At 37.9% G+C, this 19471-nt stretch overlaps 1 pseudogene; it reads right to left on the bottom strand.

The window, feature by feature from the left end:
* Positions 1 to 8797: 8797 nt before the first annotated feature.
* On the bottom strand, positions 8798 to 9738 carry LOC118518473 (ER membrane protein complex subunit 2 pseudogene; annotated as a pseudogene).
* Positions 9739 to 19471: the final 9733 nt, after the last annotated feature.

The raw sequence follows: 19471 nt of genomic DNA, 5'->3' as shown, positions 1-19471 counted from the left end.
CTGCTTGTGCGCGTGGTCTCTCTCTTTCTGACAAATGAATAAATAAAATCTTTTAAAATAATAATAATAATAAGGTTGGGTTATCTACTTGAGCCATTAGTATTTCCTTTTCCTGTGAACTGTCACGTTTAAACATGACTATGGTTTTGGTTGACACAAATAGATGGTGCAATATGAATTCTTAATCTACTTTATGAAAATATGACTAAATAACCCAAAAAGAAGAGACTCTTTCTATCATTATACTTTAGAAAGGTTCAGGTGATAAAGGAAAATCTGTCCCTCAGAGGCTTGTAAGAATTTAGTGGTAGATGTATCTGGGCCTAGAATTTTGTTTGTTTTAGGAATATTTCTCTGCCACTTCTCCCTTTCTGTTTCTTTCTCCTCAATTCTTAATTGTAATTTTTCTAGAAAGAGCATTTTACTTAGGCTTTTTTGAAAACGTATTTACGTAAAGGTATAGAAAGTATTTTTTTAATTTTTTCTGTATACTAAGTTTCCTCGACAATTTCTGTATACATGCTTTCTTGCTTGATTAGCCAACCGGTGGTTTATTTACTTGTTTTTCATACACATTCTTAGATTTATTTATCAATCCTACTTTTTAAAAATATTATGGTTGATTTTAACATAAAAAATACAAAGAGCATACCAAGTAACATTTAATCCTATAAATCCTAATATTTTACTATGCTCCAGATTTTTATTTCAGAAATATTACAGAGCAAGATGAAGCTCCCTTGCAAATCTTTTACTGATAGCATTCCTCTTCTATTTTCCCCAGAAGCAATGATTATTTGTTGTGCTTCTTTCCATGCATGTTTAATTTTATACTTAAAAGATAGCCTTGTTTCATATTTATAAACTATATAAAACTCTAAGTTGCATTGTACATACCTTTCGGTAATTTTTTTTTCACTCAATGTTTTTGAAATTTATACATGGATTTCTAGTTTATTAATTTTAGCTGCTGAATAATACCCCATTGTATGAATATACATGTTCATTCTTTCTCTATTTAAATGGACATTTTATACTCTTTGATTTTGCACTTTTATAATACTCCAGTGAACATTTGTATATGTGGTATGCATTTGCACATTCAACAAATACTTTTGAGCAAGTACTATATACTAGACGCTATTCTAACTGTGGAGACCCAGCAGAGAATAAAATAAGGCCCTGACTCCCAATGAAATTTAGCTTTCTAATGTGGTGATCCAAGATAGATACTAGAAGAGGTTGCTCACCAGTTCTTTATGTAGATAGATGATAATACAGAAAAGAATATAGGCTGCACTAGGATAAAAGATGAGACTTTGGAAGCTGTGACCAGTAAAGGCCTTACCCAACCACCAATCCCTGACATACCGGTTGGGAAGGTCTGCTGTAGGGTACTTACCTAGAAGTAGACTTGATGGTTAAAGGCTGTGTTCTTCTACTTTAATTAAACCTCGGTTTAATTAAATTAATTTTTTCTTTCCCACCATTATCTGAGTGTCTCTCTTGTTCCACACATCCTTACCAACATTTGGTATTATCATTTTACTCTTTTTTTTTTAATTCATTGATTTCTGCTTTACCTTTTTTTAAAAAAGAAAACAAGGGGCGCCTGGATGGCTCAGTTGTTAAGCATCTGCCTTCGGTTCAGGTCATGATCCCAGAGTCCTGGGATTGAACCCCGCATTGGGCTCCCTGCTCCGCGGAAAGCCTGCTTCTCCCTCTCCCACTCCCCCTCTTGTGTTCCTGCTCTCTCTCTCTCTCTGTCAAATAAATCTTATTTAAAAAAATACTTAAAAAATTTTTAAAAAAAGCAAAATAGAAGGCAGTTAGTTAACCACTAGTATTGGATGCTTCTTGCGTGTATTTTCATTCTTTTCAATTTTGTAATGAAAGTGCTTAGTGCTGTGAACTGTCCTCAGAAGTCACCTTTGTCTACCATGTGTTTTTCTCATTTTCATTATTTTCTAGCTGTTTGCAGTTGTAGTTTCTATATTGTCATGGAACCAGGAATTAATTTCAAGAGGTTGGGGTTTTTTTACTTTTTAAATATTCAAATATTTTGTTTTTTACTTTTTTTCCTATAAAGACAGTAACATAAGTCCTAGACCTGAAAAAGAAAACTACAGTAATTAAAACGGCTATTTTGGTTGAATACCTACTATGTAATGTAGTACTTTGTTCAGTGCTTTACATACAATATTTCATTTAGATCTCTCAACAACCTATCTTTTTACACAGGAAACAAAGACAAAAAGGTTATGGATCACAGAGTAAATGGTGAATGTAGGATTTGTGTCCAGGCAGTGTGACTCCAAAGCCCATGCTCTCAATCACAGTGCTCTACTAACTCTTATACAAACTATTATCAGAAATATTCCCAAATAAAAGAGTAACTACCAGAAGGGCATTAAAGAATGGAAGATCACAGAAATAGCAGTATAGTTTTTTAATTTCCCCAAATCCACTGAAGCAGAAATCCATGCACAACATCTACAACAAATCTTGGTGACAATGTATCCCCATGGTCCCAAAATAAGATTAGGTAGTGACAAACTCAAAGGCAATCCATAGACCTGAATGGTATTGGCTATCTGTTCAGAAAGCCATGGAGGAAAAGCAGTGGGACATCTGATACCCTTTGAGAATTAAGAAATCTCCCAAATAAACAGGTTTCCACTAGAAAGCATGGCAGGCTAATTAGGAAACAGTAGCCCAAAAAGAAGGTCCCTACAGATGTCAGCTGGTGAATTTGAGGAGACTGTGCTAAGTTCTGAAGATGATAGAGTAGTCTAGGTCCTTATGAACTCTGTTTTTTTTGTTTTGTTTTGGTCCTTAGGAACTTTTGAAACTAACAAATACAAGCTTTATTCCCAAACAGCTCAATTAAGGAGAAACTGCTGGCTGTAGACAACAATTTTATCAGGACAGGGATAGTAGGGACAGAGGAAAGACAATGTACAGATTGAAATGAAGGAGAGAATCAGAGGAAGCAGAATCTCAATATGAGGTAATTTTGTGAAAATAATAGAATTTCATGAGTCTTGAGGCCAGCAAAGTTATTTTTGTCCTTTTTACTTCCCTAAAAGTACAGGAAAATGTATTTCACATAGAAGTGAACAACAGAATTGTAGAATTTAATACAAAAATAGAGAACAGAGTTATCCTTATAAAACCTAAAAATTGTTTTAATCCAAGCTATAAGAATTTAAGAAAGCTATGAAAGCTATAAACAAATTAGAAAAGCTCAGATAAGTGGATGAAAGATTTTAAAAGATCAGTGACAATTCAGCAAAGCATTAGAAATTAAAGGGAAAAAAATCACTTTAAAACTGAAAACTCAGGTGCTTGGGTGGCTCAGTCGGTTAAGTGTCCGATTTGATTTCGGCTCAGGGTTGTGAGTTCAGGCCCTGTGCTGGGCTCCACTGTGGGCATGGAGCCTACTTAAAAAAAAAACAAAAAAAAAAAACTAGAAGGGACTCCAAAGTCAATAAGACACAATTGATAATCCCTAAGAAAAAGAGAATGGAAGGGAAGAAAATGTTTTCCATCAAAACAAGAGACTTTAGGGTGCCTGGGTGGTTCAGTCAGTTAAGCATCTGCCTTCAGCTCAGGTCACGATCCCAGGATCCTGGGATCGAGTCCTGCATTGGGCTCCCGGCTCAGCAGGGAGACTGCTTCTCTCTCTGCCTTTGCCTCTCCTCTCTGCTCATGCTCTCTCTCTCTCTCAAAGAAATAAAATCTTTAAAAAAAAAAAAAAGACTTTAAAAGGATTCAAGAGAAAGTTATCAAATATAGAAGACTTGATATCCATATAAAAGGAATCTTCAAAGAAGAAATTGAGCCAATGGAAAAGAATATTAAAAATACACAGTAATCCAAAGCAATTGAAAAGAACAAATACTAAAAACTGTATGCCAGTTATTTAGATTTTGTCTCAGCTCCACACCCACCATTCTGTCTCTGTTTGGTGATGATAAAGCTGGACATCCAAACCACAGCAGTTCTCCTCTAGCTGGATCTGTGTTAGCCTCTACCAATAGGGGGCACTAGAGGACAGCTGCAAGCATGAGGGAGAAAGAATCTGTTCCTGCTTCCTGGGCTGTATGTCTGCTTGTGGCTGTGAGCATCATTCCAGCAATGCTACATCATTCTGGAAGCACCACCTCCTTCCCTAGCAGGACCTCATTCCAGTTGCAATTTTCACAACACTTACAGAACCACTTTAATCATGCCCCTCCTGTGAGACACCAGCACGCCCTCTTCAGGGCTCTGGGTCTTAAGCCCAAGCTCAAACCAGCACCAGCATCCTTCCTCAGATGTCTGACTCAGCTCCATGAGGTCCCTCTAAATTTTAACTCCTATCTCCTTTATTTTGTTCTCTCATCCCTGAGAATCTAAGCTGCTACTTCTATGACATTTTGGTGGTTTCTTTTTATTCTTTCAGTAACCTACTTAGCTCTATACTTAGTTAATTTGTTTTCATATTCCATCTGCTCAAATAACTAATATGGCTTCTCTGTCCTTACTGGACCCTGGCCAATACACTGTAATTCAAGGGAGCTTGCCTGAAATTAGAAAGACTTTATGTATTGGGGCCCATGGGTGGCTCAGTCTTGGTTTCAGCTCAGGATCATGGGATCAAGCCCCGAGTTGGGCTCTGTGCTCAGTGGGGAGTCAGCTTGAGATTCTCTCTCTCTCTCTCTCTCTCTATCCTTCTGCCCCTCCTCCCACTCATGTGCTCGCTTGCTCTCTCTCAAATAAATGTTTAAAGAAAGAAAGGCTTTGTATTGAAAAGATAAACTGTGTGCCTAAGAATGTGACCCAGAATAGTCATGGCCAAAAATACTTTTAATGTTTAAAGAAAAAAATTCCTTTGAGAATCCAGGCCAAAAAGCCAAGACACTTATAAGGGAAGGTAAATCTGATTATTTTCATAGTTTTTCATAATGACATTCTATGCCAGAAGACAATGAAGTAACAAACTTACTCAGGATTTTATAACCAACGAAATTGACTTTTTAAAAAATTTTTTATTTTTTAGATTTTTTTTTAAAGATTTATTTATTTGAGAGAGAAAGAGAGATAACATGAGAGGGGGCAGGGTCAAAGGGAGAAGCAGACTCCCTGCTGAGCAGGGAGCCCGATGCAGGACTCGATTATGGGACTCCAGATCATGACCTGAGTTAAAGGCAGTCACTTAACCAACTGAGCCATCCAGTTGCCCTGTTTTTTAGATTTTTTATTTATTTATTTGAGAGAGAGAGAGCACACAAGCAGGGGGAGTGACAGGCAGAGGGAGGAGCAGGCTCCCCGCTGAGCAAGGAGCCCGATGAGGTACTCCATCCCAGGACCCTGGGATCATGACCTGAGCCAAAGGCAGATGCTTAACCAACTAAGCCACCTTAGGTGCCCCAAAATTGACTTTTTAAAAAAATTTTATTTGAGAGAGAAAGAGGGAAAGCACGAGCAAGAAGAGGGAGAGAAGCAGACTCTCCACTGAGCAGGGAGCCCAATGCAGGGCTCAGTCCCAGGACCCTGGGATCATGACCTGAGCCAAAGGCAGACGCTTAACTGACTGAGCCACCCAGGCGCCCCACAAAATTGACTTTCAAGTATCAAAACCACAGGCAAACTATCGTCAATATGCAAACTCATGGAACCTTGTTTCCATGATCCCTGGACCTAAGGAATCTACTAGAGAATGTGGTTCAGATAACTAGATTGATTGGAGGGGCATTAACATGAGGGGTGATAGTTTTACAAGTATCAAGAAGGAATAATAAAATTAGAATATCACTCTTTTGAATTAATAGATCTAGGCGGTGATCATCCATGACTGCTACTGTCATTAAAGGAAGCCAGGCATTATATACTTCCCAATGGACATCAGCACCAGCTGAGCAGTGCATCCCCTCAGAGGTCTGAATTTCAATTCCACAGGATTCTTCCAGGCTTTTAAGGATTAATAACTCCAACCTCTTCTCTTCCCCCCCCCCCGCCCCCCAGCCAAGTGCTAACAGTTAGAGGTGGTAGAAGCTACCAGGAATTGCTGCTTCTAGAACACCTTAGTGCTCTCTTTGTGCCTTCTTAGCTCAATGATTCAAATAACTCATGTGGTTTCAGTCTCCTGGCTGATAGAGAACCATCCATGAAGTAATCTTGCCAAAATAATTCAATCTTTAATTTCATCAAGACCCTAGATCTAATACTCTGGTTTCTCTTCAGATTGAATGAATCTTTTGCCTTAAAAATAAATAAATAAATAAATAAATAAATAAATAAATAAAACCTAGATCTAACTGCTCATTTCTGGAAAGATGGGGTCAGAGAAACATATTAAACATCATTGGGATATAACCAGCAAAACCCAAATCCTGGGAGACTGTACAGAATAAACAATAGTTTAACAAAAACTTACAAGGAAAAAGCAAGATATGACAGAAGATTCTATAACTTTAAAAGAGAAATAGGAGTCTGGCGCCTGGGTGGCTCAGTTGGCTAAGGGACTGCCTTCGGCTCAGGTCATGAGCCTCAAGTCCCAGGATCGAGTCCCACATCAGGCTCCCTGCTCAGTGGGGAGTCTGCTTCTCCCTCTGACCTTCCCCCATCTCATGCTCGCTCTCTCTCACACATAAATAAATAAAATCTTTAAAAAAGAGAGAGAGAGAGAAGTAGGAGTCATGTCAACAAATTGCAGTATGTGAAACTCGTTTGGATCCCACTTAAAACAAATGTGAACACTGGATATTTGATAATATTAAAGAATTGTTCATTATGAGGGTATAATAGTGACATTGTGCTTATGTGTTTTTTAAAAAGTCACTGCCTCTTAGTGAATGAAATTATATGAAATCTGGGACTTCAAAATACTTTGGTGGAGGAGGAGGATGTAGGGTTGAGATGAAACAAAATTGGCCATGATTTCCTAGTTGTGGAATCTAGGTGATATGTACATAGGGACTCACTGTATTGTTACTCAACTTTTGTATGTGAAGTTTTCTATAATGAATATTTTTTAATTTTTTAAAAAGATTTTTATTTATTTATTTGACAGAGTGAGAGAGCACAAGCAGGCAGAGTAGCAGGGAGAGGGAGAGGGAGAAGCAGACTCCCTGCCGAGCAGGGAGCCCGACGCGGGGCTTGATCCCAGGACCCTGGGATCATGACCGGAGCCGAAGGCAGTTGCTTAACCAACTGAGCCACCCAGGTGCCCCTATAATGAAAAATTTTTTAAATGATAAACCCACTGGAGTTTATGCCAGGAATGTAAAGGTGTTTCAATATTAGAAAACTTTTGGGCTGCCTGGGTGGCTCAATCGTTAAGCGTCAACCTTCGACTCAGGTCATCATCTCAGGGTCCTGGGATCAAGCCCCGCATCGGGCTCCCTGCTCGGCAGGAAGCCTGCTTCTCCCTCTCCCACTCCCCCTGCTTGTGTTCCTGCTCTCGCTATCTCTCTGTCAAATAAATAAAATCTTTTTTAAAAATATTAGAAAACTTACTAATGAAAGACAACAAAGTAATATATCAAGTTAAGAAAGTAATATCAATAAATACTATAAAATTGTTTATAAGGCATTAACATTTGTACTTGATTTTATTTTTTATTTTTTTAAGTAGGCTGCACACCCAGCATGGAGCCTAGTGTGGGACTTGAACTCAAGACCCTGAGATCAAGACCTGAGCTGAGGTCAAGAGTCAGATGTTTAACCGACTGAACTACCCAGATGCCCCTTGTACCTGATTTTAAAACATAGGTAAAATTAGAATAAAAAGTTATTTCTTTAACAAAATATAGGTAATATTAGTATTAATATATGGATAGACCCAGCCAATAATTACAATATTAGGAACACTGCTCCCAAAAATATCAGAAATCTACCAACTATCAATCTTATGTAATATTTTTAAATTAGACTATATTTAAGTAATTGTAGATTCATATTAAGTTGTAGGAAATAATAGAGATCACACATATCTTTCACCCAATTTTCCCCTATGGTAACATCTTGCATAACTATAATACAGTATATCACAATGGGAAATCGAACACTGACACAATCTATCTTATTTAGGTGTACCAGTTTTACATGTACTTGTGTGTATGCAGTATTATCATGTATAGATTCTTGTAGTCACCACTATAATCAAGATACAAAACAGTTCGATCAATACAACAATCTCGTATGACACTTTTATAAATATATCCACCTTCCACTCTCCCTTTTCCTCTCTCCAACCATTGACAACTACTAACCTATTAACCATCTCTATAATTTTGTCATTTCAAGAATGATTGTAATCATACAGTATGTAGCCTTTGGGGTTGGCTTTTTTCATTTGGCATAATATCCTTAAAATCTGTCCAAGTTTGTTCCTATTTATCCCTGAGTAGCATTATTAATGTACCACAGTTTGTTTAACAGTCCATGCATTGAAGGACATTTGGATTTTTTCCTGTTTTGGATTACTAGAAATAAAGCCACTAAGAACATTTGTATACATGTTTTTGTGTGAGCATAAGTTTTCTTTTTTTTTTTTTGCAAGTTTAATAAATCACATGATTTATTTATGGAATTTCTACCTCAGGTTGTGGTTTAAAAGACATTATATATGTGTGATATGAAGAGAATGATGTACAATCAAAATGAATCTTGTTAAATCTCTCTTCTGTAGACTTTCTCCATCTTCCTGCTTAGCAATAAAAGGCATTTTTAGGTTTATGTAAACATTTGTTACAACTGCCCTCTTAACAAAAAATTAGTCTATAAATAGCACTAGGCATTTAGTAATAATTCATAGGCCAGTAAGTTCAATTGTGCAGTTGTGAAATGTAATGTGAAGGACTTTGAAACCTTGGGTGATCTGCAGTGTTTCCACCATGTCTTTGACTGCCTTAAGAGAGTATTTGGTTTCCTTCTTACTTCGACCTGCAAACTGATGAGCTCTGTTTATTTGACTAGCTGCCCAACTAGTATATTTCATGTTGTCTTTTTTTGTTTTTGCACTTGCTTTTGGATTAGAAGAAGTATGACTTGCTGACATGTAAAGCCCAAAGCTCTCATATTTCTGTTGTTCAGTTTCAGTGCCTGTGCAAAATACTTTCTTGAAAAATTTGAAGTTTTCAAGTCCACCTTGGGTATATTTAACCTCAGCATACTGCTGACAGTGTAAGTGGTTGTGTGGATTGGTCATCATTAGCTCCTCTAAACAAAAGGTTGCTTTAGCATAGTCATGTTCATTGATATAAAGTTCTGCAAGTTCATGCCAGGGTTCTTGGTCCCCAACAAATTGTTCCAAATACTCATTCAGTTCCCAAATGACCTCCACATTTTTTCCCTGGGCTTTTGAAATGGCAATCTTACACTTTATTACAGCAGTGTTATTTGGATCTTCTTGTAAAATTCTATCATATAGTTGTATAGCATCATCGTATCTTTCTGTGGCTTCAAATCTCATGCCACTTAGTCTGTGGACTCTGTGACTGCCAGGGAACTGTCTTCTCAACTCCTGAAGACAAAACAATGCCAAATCATCTCAACCATAGTCTAGGGCTGCAATCATCACTGGCTCATATATGATCCAAATATCATCTCCAAGCTTAGAAGCATATTCATTAATTAATTCCTCTCCAACTTCCATAATTTGCTCAGTTTCGTGAGTTTTCTTCTCTCCATTTTCTTTTTATCTTGCATTTCTTCCCAAGTGATATCATAGAGCTCTGAGACCTTCGACATCGTCTCAGAACCTGGAGGCAGGGAATAAGTTTTCATTTTTCTAGTCTAAATGCCCAAGAGTACAATTGCTGTGTTGTATGGTAATTACACAATTGGTTTTATAAGAAACTGCCAAACTTGGGGCACCTGGGTGGCTCAGTCGGTTAAGTGTCTGCCTTCAGCCCAGGTCATGATCTCAGGTCCTGGGATCAAGCCTCGTATCAGGCTCCCTGCTCAGCAGGGAGTCTGCTTCTCCCTCTATCCCTCCCCTCTGCTCATGATCTCTCTCATGCTCTCTCTCTCTCTCTCTCAAATAAATAAAATTTTTAAAAATAAATTAAATAAAAATAAAAAAAGAAACTGCCAAACTTTTCCAGAGTGACTATACCATTTTATAGTCCCACCAGCAATGTATGAGCGATCCAGTTTCTCTGCATCCTCAGCAGCATTTGGTGTTGTCACGACTTTGTTTTTAGCTATTCTGGTAGATGTGTAATTCTATCTCGTTTTAATTTGCATATCCTTGAGGGTAATGATATTGAAAACATTTGCATGTGGATATTTGTCATGTGTATATTTTCTTTGATGAAATGTCTGTTCATTCTCTTGCCTGTTTTCAAATATGATTGTTTTTATTGTAGAACTTTGAGAATTCTTTATATATGCTACATATTTGTCCTTAATTTTTCCATTTATAGATTGTGCTTTTGGTGTCACAACTAAGTGCTCTTTACCAGGCCATAGATCCCAAAGATTTTCTCCTACGTTTTTGTTTTTAAAAGTTTTATACTTTTACATTTTACATTTAAGTTTGTGAAATATTTTGAGATAACATTTGTATTTAGGTCAGAATTCTTTTTTTTTCCCTTATGGATATCCAATTGCTCCAGCATCGTTTTTTGAAAGGCTAGCCTTCCTCCATTGAACTTCTTTTACATCTTTGTCAAAAAAAATCAGTTAGGCACAGACACTCAGCAAACTAGAAATAGAAGGGAACTTCCTTAACATGACAAAAAGCATTTATTAAAAAAAAAAAACACACAAGCACACACACAGCTAACATTACACTCAATGGAAAGCTTAAGAGCTTTCCCCTTAAATTCAGAAACAAGGTAAAAATGCCCACTTTCACCGCTACTACTCAAGATTGTACTAGGAGTCCTAGACAGAGCAATTAGGCAAGGGGTGGGGGGAGGAAGGAAGGAAAATGAAAGAGAGAAAGAGAGGGAGAGCGACGGAGGGAGGAAAGGAGGGAGAGAGAGAAAAATCCATTTTGTGTTTGAGAAATTGTAGATGGTACCGTTTTTCATTTTGGTTTCTACATTTTCATTTCATTTCATTGTTCATATGAAGAAATACTATTGGGTTTTGTGTATTTATTTTATATCCTGCAAACTTGCTGAACTCACTTTGTTCTAGGAGGTTTTCTTGGTAAAAATCTCTGAGATTTTCTACATAGACCTTGTCATCTGCAAATAAGGACAATTTATTCATTTCTAACTGGTATGTCTTTTCTTTCTTTTTCAATCTATTCTGGAGGTATAAACTTTTAAAATACTAGACAATATTATCAAATAAGAGCAGAAAAATATTTATTGAGCATACCCAATATGTGCCAGATAGCTACTGGGAATTTATCCTTGAACAGAATAAAATACCACCTCACATGGAGCTTGCATTCTAGTGGGAGGTGATAAACCATAACTAAGCAAATAGGTCAAATATATACTGACTTTGAAAGTGTTAGATAATGTATAGAAAAGAGAAAGATTTACTGGAGTCATCTTTGAGAGGAGAGGGGATCTAGTTCACAAATGGAGGAGTTGGCCATAGCTAGAAATATGGACCGTTCATCCGTTGTGATAGAAGAAAAGGAATATACAGGCATAGATGTAGGTAGGTCAGGAGATAGGACTGTAGAAGCTTGTGGAACTTCTTTTCTGAGTGCTTCTGTTTTCTCAGTGAAATAAGAAGCAAGGTTATCTGCTGAAAATGAAGACAAAAGAAAAGGCACTAGACATTTGAAGAAAGAGGATATGACATGAAATAGATTTTAATGGATTAAAGAAAAAGTATGTAATTGCTGGGCAGCAAAGAGGGATCCCTAGAGATTAAGAAACAGAATTTAAAGAGAGCAGTCAATATGTATGGATTAGATGGAGAGTTGGATTTGAGATGATTTTGATTTTTGCCAAATGAATTCAATTAATCAAAAATGGGGCAGAGGAATTAGGATATTTGCAATTCCAACTTACAATTATCAGTATTAAGTACCATTTTATTTATTTATTTTTTAAGATTTAATTACTCATTTCAGAGAGAGCATGCAAGAGTGCTCTGGTTGGGGTAGGGGCAGGAGAGGGAGAGAGAATCTCAAGCAGAATCCCCACTGAGCGTGGAGCCCAACGGGGGCCTTGATCTCAGGACCCCAAGATCATGACCTGAGCTGAATTCAAGAGTCAGCCACTTAACCGACTGAGTCACCCAGGCGCCCTTTAAGTACCATTTTGTTGAGTGCTTACCATCTACTGGGAACATTAAAAAGGAGAAAAATAAAAAGTAAGTTTTTTATTTACATGACCTCATCCGTTCTTACATTATTTCTAGGAAATGGTGTTGACACTTATTGTACTCCCTGTTTACACAGACCAGATTTTCTAGGAAGATGGGAAGGGAAGTGAATAAGCTGGAAATGGTTTTCTAGATTATTTTAAATATAAATGGTTTAAACTCTCCAACAAAAAGACAGAGACTGGCAGAATGGCTTTTTCTCTTTTAATACATTTTTTAAAAAGACTTATTAATTTATTTTTGAGATAGAGAGCACAAGTGGGAGGGGGAGGGAGAGAGGAAGAGAGAATCCCAAGCAGACTCTGTTCTGAGTGTGGAGCCAACATGGGGTTCAATCTCACGATCCTGAGATCACAACCTGAGCTGAAACCAAGAGTTAGATGCTTAACCAACTGTGGAACCCTGGTGCCCCAGAATGGCTTTTTTTCTTTCCCTAAGATTTTATTTATTTATTTATTTGAGAGAGAGAGAGCAAGGGGAAGAGCAGAGGGAGAGAGACAAGCAGACTCCACACTGAGCACAGAGCCCAATGTGGGGCTCAATCCCATGACTCTGAGACCATGACCTGAGCCAAAATCAAGAGTTGGATGTTTAACTGACTGAGCCACCTAGGCACCCTGGCAGAATGGCTTTTTTAAAAATATGCAACAATATGCTGTCTAAAAAAACTTATTAGATTCAAAGACACAGGTTGAAAGTGGAAAAATGGAAAAATATATTCTATGCAAATAGCAACAAAATCAGAACAGTAGTGGCTATACAATATCAGGCAGAATAGAGTTTAAATGACTCTTTTTTTTTTTTAAGATTTTATTTATTTATTTGACAGAGAGAGACACAGCGAGAGAGGGAACACAAGCAGGGGGAGTGGGAGAGGGAGAAGCAGGCTTCCCGCCGAGGAGGGAGCCCGATGTGGGACTCGATCCCAGGACCCTGGGATCATGACCTGAGCTGAAGGCAGACGCTTAATGACTGAGCCACCCAGGTGCCCCTAAATGACTCTTGATCTAGGGGGTCATGAGTTCAAGCCCTACATTGGGTGTAGAGCTTCACTTTAAAAAAATAATAATAAATAAAAATTAAAAATTCTTAAATTTAAAAAAAAGAAAGGTTACAAGAAACAAGTACATATATTAATGGAAATGTCAAATACAGCAAGCAGATAATAACAACTGTAAACATTTATGCACATAATGACAACATAAAAATACTTATGAAGCAAAAATTGACAAAATTAAAGGGAGAAATGGTTCTACAATAACAGATGGGAACTTCAATATCCTAATGGATCTCCATAATGGATATAACAACCACACAGAAGATAAGAAATAGAGGATTTGAACAACACAGTAAGTCAGAACTATATTTAATAGACATACACAGAACACTTTACCCAACAAAAAAATACACATTTTTCTCAAGTACATGTTTTCCAGAACAGACCATGTGTTAGGCCACAATTAAGACTCAGCTGATTTGGGGCGCCTGGTGGCTCAGTCGGTTAAGCATCTGCCTTTGGTTCAGGTCATGATCCCAGGGTCCTGGGATCAAGTCCCACACTGGGTTCTCTGTTCAGCGGGGAGCCTGCTTCTCCCTTGGCCTGCCACTCCCCCTGCTTGTGCTCTCTCTCTCTCTCTCTCTCTCTGATAAATAAATAAAATCTTTCTAAAAAAATTTTAAAAAAGGAATCTTCTCTGACCACAATGAGATGAAGTTAGAAATCAGTAACAGAGGGGGAACCTGGGTGGCTCAGTTGGTTAAGTGTCTGACTCTTGATTTCAGCCCAGGTCATGATTTCAGGGTTGTGAGAATGAGCCCTATGTTGGGCTCCACACTGAGTGTGAGGCCTGCTTAAGACTTCTCTTTCTCTCCTTCTCCCTCTCCCTCTGCTCTCTCTCCCCCTCTCTTAAAAAGAAAAAAGTCAATAACAGGGAAAACTGGAACATGCATAAAACTACAACAATCAAAACAGCATGGTACTAGCATAAAAACAGACATATAGAAGAATGAGATAGAACAGAGACTCCAAAAATAAGCCTTCACATTTATGATCAAATGATTTGCAACAAGATTCCCAAAACCATTCAAAGGGAAAAAAATAGTCTTTTCTTTAAATGGTACTGGGAAAACTGGATATACACATACAAAAGAATGAAGTTGGACTCTTACCTAACATTACAAATAAAAATTAACATAAAATGGATCAGACCTACAGGTAAGACCTAAAACTATAAAACTTAGAAGAAAACATAGGGCACAGCTTCATGACATTGGATTTGGCAATGACTTCTTGGATATGACCCCAAATGCATAGGCAAAAAAAGAAATAGAGGGGCTCTTGGCTGTCAGTAGAGCATGCAACCCTTGATCTTGAGGTCATGAGTTCAAGCCCCACACTCAGTGTAAAGATTACTTAAAAAATAAAATATTAAAAAAGAAACAAATAGACAAATTTAATGAAAATTTTTAAATCTTGTGCATCAAAAGACTTCAACAGGATAAAATGGCAACTCACAGAGAATATTTGCAATTAATATATATAATAAGAGATTAATATTAGAATATAGAGAACTCCTAAAACAACAACAAAAAATGAGATTCAAGAATGGTCAAAGGTTTTGAATAGACATTTTTCCAAAGAAGATAAATAAATAGCTGGTAAACACATCGAAAGATGCTCAATACCACCAAATCATTAGGGAAATGAACATCAAAACTGCAGTGATGGGGCACCTGGCTGGCTCAGTCAGTAGAGCATGTGACTTTTTTTTTTTTAAGATTTTATTTATTTATTTGCGAGAGAGAGAATGAGAGAGAGAGAGCACAAGAGGGGGGAGGGTCAGAGGGAGAAGCAGACTTCCTGCTAAGCAGGGAGCCCGATGTGGGACTCGATCCCGGGACTCCAGGATCATGACCTGAGCCGAAGGCATTCGCTTAACCAACTGAGCCACCCAGGTGCCCGAGCATGTGATTCTTGATCTCCAGGTCATGAGTTCAAGCCCCACGTTGTGTGTAGATCCTACCTGAAAGAAAGAAAGGAAAGAAAGAAAAAGAAAGAGGGCGCCTGGGTGGCTCAGATGGTTAGGCATCTGCCTTCGGCTCAGGTCATGATCCCAGGGTCCTGGGATCAAGTCCCGCATCGGGCTCCCTGCTCCTTGGGGAGCCTGCTTCTCCCTCTGCCTCTACCTCTCTCTCTCTGTGTCTCTCATGAATAAATAAATAAAATCTTTAAAAAAAAAAAAAGAAAAAGAAAGAAAGAAAGAGGGAGGAAGGAAGGAAGGAAGGAAAGAAAACTGCAATGAAACTACCTCACACCCATTAGGATGTCTATTGAAAAAAACAAAAAAAAAAGAAATTAACAAGTTTTGGCAAGGATGTGTAGAAATTGGAATCTTTATGCACTATTGGTGGGAATGTGAAATGGTATATCCTCTATGGAAATGGTATGGTTGTTCCTCAAAAAGTTAAAAGTAGAATTTCTATATGGTCCAGGAATTCCATTTCTGGGTATGCACACAGAAGAACTAAAAGCAGGGTCTTGAAGATGTACCTTTACACTCATGTTTATAGCTAAAACATGGAAGCACCAAAGTGTCCATCAATAGATGAATAGATAAGCAAAATGTGGTGTACATATACAATGAAATATTATTAGCCTTAAAGGGAGGAAATTCTGACACATGCTACAACATAGATGAAACTTGAGGACATTGTGCTAAGCGAAATAAGCCAGTCACTAAAAAACAAATATTGTATGATTCCATTTATATGAGGTACTCAGAGTAGTCATAATTATAGAGACAGAAAGTGGAATGGTAGTTATAAGGGTCTGGGAAAGTAGGGAATGGGGAGTTATTGTTTAATGGGTAGTATCAGTTTTGACTTGAAAAGAGATGGATGCTGGTGATGGTTGTACAACAATATGAAGGCCTTAAAACTACTGAACTATACACTTAAAAATGGTTAGGATAAGGGCACCTGAGTAGCTCAGTTGGGGGAGCATGCAACTCCTGATCTTGGGGTCATGAGTTCAAGCCCCACGTTGTGTGTGGAGCCTACTTTAAAAAAAAAAAAAAAGGTTAACATAATAGATTTTATGTTATGTGTGTTTTACCACAATAAAAAGATTGGGAAAAATTGGGGAGAAAGAGGGAGTTGGACAACAGAAAGCCTATAGGCAACAAAAAAATAATAATAACCTGATAAAGATATCAGATTAAGCAATTGTCCTGAAAAGCAAGAGGAAGCATAAAGAAATGGAAGTAGTGAAAGAAAGTTGAGATATGAAGAATAGAAGTAGAAATAACCTCTGTATAAAATGTATTCCAGAAAGGGGTGGGGGGAAATAATTTTCCAAAACAGCACTACAATCAAGCAGTTCTTTTCTAAAAAATAGTATTACATGTGTAATATATACCTGTATGCACAGAAAGAGAGCACTCATGATAAAGTAAATGGAGTAAATGTTATCAATAGTTGACACTGAGTAAATGATGATATATGGATGTTCTTTGTATTATTCTTATTCCAACTTTTTGTAAGGTTCAAATTAAGTACAGATTTTTTTTTTAAGATTTTATTTATTTATTTGACAGAGAGAGACAGCGAGAGAGGGAACACAAGCAGGGGGAGTGGGAGAGGGAGAAGCAGGCTTCCCGCCAAGCAGGGAGCCCGATGTGGGGGTTGATCCCAGGACCCTGAGATCACGACCCGAGCCAAAGGCAGACGCTTAACCAACTGAGCCACCCAGGCGCCCCTTAAGTACAGATTTTTAAAAAATGTTTTAAATTTCCCAGATTAGAGAAAGGGATATATAAATGCTAAAAAGGGTGGATTTAAAATGCCTAACAAGATAGACTTTAGGGACGTCTGGGTGGCTCAGTCAGTTAAGCGTCTGCCTTCGGCTCAGGTCGTGATCCCGGGGTCCTGAGATTGAGTCCCGCGTCGGGCTCCCTGCTCGGCGGGAAGCCTGCTTCTCCCTCTGCCTGCCACTCCCCCTGCTTGTGCTTGCTCTCTCTCTCTCTCTCTGACAAATAAATAAAATCTTTAAAAAAAAAATAGACTTTAAAAGTCTTTCCCACATCTACTACAAGACTGAAGACTCTTCAATCAGACTATCAACATTCCAGAAAATGTCAACATTACTCTGAAAGGACACACAGTTATTGTGCAGGTCCCCAGAAGAATCCTATGGAGGGACTTCAATCACATCAATGTAGAACTCAATCTCCTTGGAAAGAAAAAGAAGAAACTCTGACAAATTCTGGGGAAATACGAACTGTCTGCTATTCCCATGATCTTCATTAACAGAACATGATCCATGGGTATCACACTGAGCTTCCATTACAAAATCAGATTGTGTATGCCTATTTCCCTATTAAGCTTATTATTCAGGAGAACCAGTCTTTTCTTGAAATCTGAGATTTCTTGGGTGAAAAATACATCCGCAGGTGTCATATGAGGCCAGTGTTCCTTGTTCAGTATCTCAAGCCCAGAAAGATGACTTAATTCTTGAAGGAAAGGACACTGAACTTCTATCAAATTCAGCTGCTTTGATTCAGCAAGCCACAACAGTTGAAAACAAGGATGTCAGAAAAATATTTTATGGTATCTATGTCTCTGAAAAAAGAACAGTTCAGTAGTTAGCTACAGAAACAACATGACGCCAAAAGAATCCTAAGACCTGTTTTGATAGGTAAAATTTGGGACCTCCCATTACAAAACACTTAGATCCTATAATATACACATACTTTAAATACACAAAAATCAACTCAAAATGGATTTAAGACTTGAAAGTAAAACCTGAAGTGATAAAACTCCTTGAAGAAAACATAGGTGGTAAGCTCTTTGACATTGGTCTTGGCAATTTTTTTTTTATTTGACACCAAAAGCAAAGGCAACAAAATACAACAGACATGATGAGATGTCTCATAATGACAAAAAATGAGAAGTGAAGTATAGATTGAAAATGTCTAACATAATCTAACCAAAGTCTCAAAAAGGGAAAAATCAGAGAATGAAGGAGAGCCAATACTAGAAGAGATAATGGCTGATAACCTATTGGAATTGTTAAAACTATAAATTAAGAGATACAAATATATATCAAGAAGGATGATAAAAAGACACCTACATCTGGAGTGCTTGGGTGGCTCAGTTGGTTAAGTGTCTGACTCTTGATTTCGGCTCAGGTCATGATCTCAGGGTTGTGGGGTCAAGCCCTGCATGGGGCTCTGTGCTGAGCGTGGAGCCTGCTTGAGATTCTCTCCCTCTCCCTCTGTCCCTACCCCCCTCACTCTCACTCTCTCTCTAAAAAGAAAAAAAGAAAAAAGAAGCCTACATCTGAGCTATAGTGTCATACAGAATAAAAAGACAAAAAAAGACCAGAAAGAAAAAGATCAGGTACAAAGGAATGACACATTGATAGCAGATTTCTCCATGACAACAATGGACAGAGGACAAATGGAATACTATTTTTAAGCACCAAGAGAAAATTATTATCAACCCAAATTTCTGTATCCAGAGAATCTACTTTTTTTTAATAATGGCAAGATAAACATTTTTTCAGAAAAATCAAAGAGAGGGGCGCCTGGGTGGCTCAGTCGTTAAGCGTTTGCCTTCGGCTCAGGTCATGATCCCAGGGTCCTGGGATTGAGCCCCACATCGGGCTCCCTGCTCTGCCGGAAGCCTGCTTCTCCCTCTCCCACTCCCCCTGCTTGTGTTCCCTCTCTCGCTGTGTCTCTGTCAAATAAATAAATAAAATCTTTAAAAAAAAGAAAAAGAAAAATCAAAGAGTTCATCACTGAGAGGTCTTCACTAAAGAAATTACTAAGGAGGGGCACCTGGGTGGCTCAGTCAGTTAAGCATCTGCCTTCAGCTCTGGTTATAATCCCAGGGTCCTGGGATTAAGCCCCGCATAGGGCTCTCTGCTCAGCGGGGAGTCTGCTTCTCCCTCTCCATCTGCCCTCCCCCACCCACCCCACTCATGCTCTCTCTCACTCTCACTCCCTCTCTCAAGTAAAATCTTTTTTTTAAAAAAAATAGAAATTACTAATGAATATACCTCAGGAAAAAGGAAAAGAATAATTTCAAAAAAATTCTGAGATGCAAGTAATAATGATAAACAAAGTGGTAAATATGCAAGTATATTCAAACAAATACTATCATTAATAATTTCTAATTCCTG

The sequence above is a fragment of the Halichoerus grypus genome, chromosome 5, assembly GCF_964656455.1.
Source record: "Halichoerus grypus chromosome 5, mHalGry1.hap1.1, whole genome shotgun sequence".
Classification (NCBI taxonomy): Eukaryota; Metazoa; Chordata; class Mammalia; order Carnivora; family Phocidae; genus Halichoerus; species Halichoerus grypus.
The sequence above is the reverse complement of the archived record's forward strand: the minus strand, read 5'-3'. Positions and strand labels throughout refer to the sequence as shown.